Source organism: Pteropus vampyrus, unplaced genomic scaffold, assembly GCF_000151845.1.
Source record: "Pteropus vampyrus isolate Shadow unplaced genomic scaffold, Pvam_2.0 Scaffold61, whole genome shotgun sequence".
NCBI classification, from domain to species: Eukaryota; Metazoa; Chordata; class Mammalia; order Chiroptera; family Pteropodidae; genus Pteropus; species Pteropus vampyrus.
Window position 1 is genome coordinate 450,269 of NW_011888842.1, and position 3,464 is coordinate 453,732.

Sequence of the window (3,464 nt, forward strand, 5' to 3'; positions counted from 1 at the left end):
CTGTGAGAAGCGGCTGGAGCTTTAACTGGGTGGGCGTGATGGAAGTGGGGACGATGAATTCAGTGCATATCTTGCAGTTAAAGTCTTTGGATTCACTGATTAACTGAATGTGGAGGTGAAAAAAGAAAGGAACCAAGCGGCATTTCCTTCAGGGTGTGACTGCAAGGTAGTTATTAGTCCCAGTCACCTGTGAGTTCATACATTCATGCCTGCACTTACTCACGCATCTATGCTGCAAAGCCTCAGGGCCTGCTCTATGCCAGGCCCTGTGCTAGGCACTGGGGATTGATCAGTGAGCAAACGATAGACAGGACAGGTATGAAATGACAACCTGGAATGAGGGTAGGCTGGAGGTTCAGGAACCTTTGAGCTGCTGGGTGGAGTAGCAGCTGGGGAAGCTTTCCTGATGAAGTGCCAGCTCCACTGAGATCTGAACAAATGGTGATCTTTAATCAGGGGGAAGGGAAAAAATGGGGAGGTGTGTTTCTGGCAGAGGGAACGGGCACGTGTGAAGGCGTTGAGACGAGAGGAAACAGGGGTGTTTAAGGGAGGCTCTGTGACTAGAGTGGAGGGGAAAAGTCGGGGAGGGAGCACGTGGCTGTGGGGGAGGCTGCAGCTGCACCACGTGGACACGGACGGGGTCAGCAATCATCCTGGAGCAATGGGAAGCAACGCACGGGGCTCAGAGGGATGTCGATGTCCAGGACTGATCTGGTGTCTCATGTCCCTCTGGGTGCTGGGTGGAGGCTGATTGGATGTGGCTGTGGAGACAGAAAGCAGGGGACAGACTGGAGATAGAGTTGGGGTGCACACAATGGAATTTGGTGACGGTTTGGCTGCGAGGAATGGAGAGTGAGCCCCCTATTTCTTGCTTGAGCAAATGGGCAGTTGGAGAAACCATTTACTGAGAAAGGGAAGACTCAAGATTTGGGGGAAAAGATTAAGAATGCAAAATTTTGATGGCTGCTTTGAACAAAAAGATAGATAAATATAGATAGATAGATAATAGACAGACAGACAGACAGACAGACAGACAGATGTTGAGTCTCACGACCACGGAGGAAAAATGGGACTGCAATTACCATGGGTGCTGGGCTCCGGGTGGGATGGGCCCGGAGAAAGCTTTAATTTTGATTCTAGAAAAATAAGGTGCTGTGCTATCTCTTGAACCTGGAGTTTCTGGAGTAAAAGTCACATCCACCATACACCCATGTATGCAGACAAAACTCTAGAAGGTTCCGCACCAAAACCTTAGTGCTCTTTATCGGTAGGTGCTGAGGATGTAGGGGATTTTTTCTCTTCCTTTTGGTATTTTCGTGACTTTGCTTTCTATATTAAACAGGGATTATTTGTATAATAATCTATCCTAATAAATTAATATGAAAAAAATCTTGCTGTGAAGATAGTGGCCCGATGATGAGAAACTTTCCTCTTTACTTTCTCTCCTCGGCAATCCGCCCTCCTCTCTCCCGCCCATTCTTGCAAAGTTGCTCATGAAGCCCCTGCTCTGTGGGCTGGAGAGCTGGGTCTCTTAGGAGAGAGAAAGGGGGTTCTGACTCCATGGAGCACTGCAGCACAGAGTCCCGAGCCTGGTTGGAAAGGCCCCACTGCAAACTGGCCAGGCCCTGACAGGGCCCTGCTCTGCCCCCAGCTGTGAGGGGGGGTCTTTGAACATCCTTAATTGCCATCACTGTGGAAGGCATTCCAGGCAGAGGGCACAGCAGGTGCCAAGGCCTGGAGTCAGGAGAGAGCACGTGTGGCCCATGCTGGAGCATGGATGGAGGGAAGGGTGGGAAGGTCGAGGGAGGCAGGAGTTAGAACTTGCAGGCTCTCAGGGGAGTGCGGACTCTCCAGGAGGGCAATGGGGGTTGTCGTCGTTGTGTTATCATCACCTACACCAGTGAGGGGACCGAGTCCCATTGGGAGTGGCTTGCCAGGGCTGAGGCTGGGAGCCAGGTCTCCCGGGCCTGGGGAGCACAGACTCTTTGAGGAAAGGGAAGCCCCAGGCCAGCGGGCTCAGGCTCCTTTATTGTCGCCCCTCCAGCCCTGGCAGAGACACCCACAGAGGCTTCCAAGGCCACCCCTCTCCGCCAAGGGACCGAGCCAGGATTTAAATGGGGAGTTCTTGAGGGAAGTGAGCATCCTGGGACGTCCTCGCAGGCAGGGACTGGCGTCCCTCTTGGAGCCTCTGCAAAGACAGTGCAGGAGGAGAGGGAGGAAGAGAGGGGATGCGGAAGTGGAGGGCGGGCGACGGGGAGGTGGGACTGGGCCTTCCATCACCTTTTAGCGGAGGGACTAAGCCCCTCGCCGGGCTGGAGGACCCGGTCTCTGCCTCCCGGGGTCTCAGTTCCTCAGTCTCAGGGTGGGATTGCGCCTCTTCCCGTCCTTTCTGTTAGTTTTTCTCTCTCTCCTCCCTACCCTGCTTTTCCAGTCTGGGGAATTTCTTGCTCCGTGTGTGTGTGTGTGTGTGTGTGTGTGTGTGTGTGTGTGTGTGTGTGTGTGTGGCGGGGGGGGGCGGGGTAGGCAGAGTGAGAAATGTCTCTTATAGACACAAGTGGGTGTTCAGGAGATTGCTGTTCCGTTCTGAAGCGGGCATGCCAGGCACATCACTGCACCTTCCCGGCTTCTAGTAATTCTGTCTGTGCCCTGTGCCCTCCGACCCCAATACAGAGCTCCCCCAACCCCGGCCTGCTTCTACGTGCCTCAAGGGACCCTCTACAATTATCTTTCCTGCCCCCATCTCCCTTATAAACTCTCCCGCGGGTTCTCGCTCTCGCCGCCTCGGGCGGGTGCCTCTGGGGACACCCCCCGGGCTCCGTGGGGCCCGGCGGTCCCTGCTCCTGGTACCGAGGTTCGCAAACTGCCGAGTCAGCGCGGCTGCCACGCTCGGCCCTGCGGGCTGCAGTTGGGGTGCAGATGAGAGGCCAGGGTACCGGGCACATAAGAGACTTAGAGCTGGGAGCTGGCAGCCCGCCAGCACCCCATTCCCCTCTACTACTTCGACCCCCCTCCCACGCTTGGAACCTCTCCTCGCTGAACCCAGGGAGAGCGGGGTTGAGGGATTGACACTGAGCTTTACACCTGACTTGCTGTTGACCTTGGCACCTCTTGGATCTGTTTCCTCTTTAGAAAACTATGTAGACAATAATAGTACTTACCCTGAAAATGAGTGAGTGTTTGCCAAAACCACTTTGTAAGCAAGGATTATGTGTTTATACATTGGGGGAAGTGGCTCACTTTGTAGCTTTTGCCAGAGTGGTGAAAATGACAGATTGAGATTCAGACCACCTGGGATTCTAATCCCAGGGCTGAATGACCTTGGGTGAGTCCCTCGGTTTTTCTGTGCCTCAATTACCTCATAGGTGAAGTGGGGATGATGTTAGTAGCACTTACTGCATTTAGTTTGAGAATCAATGTTTAATACCCACAAAGTGCTGGAAAGAGTAACTGGTACAAGACGTGCA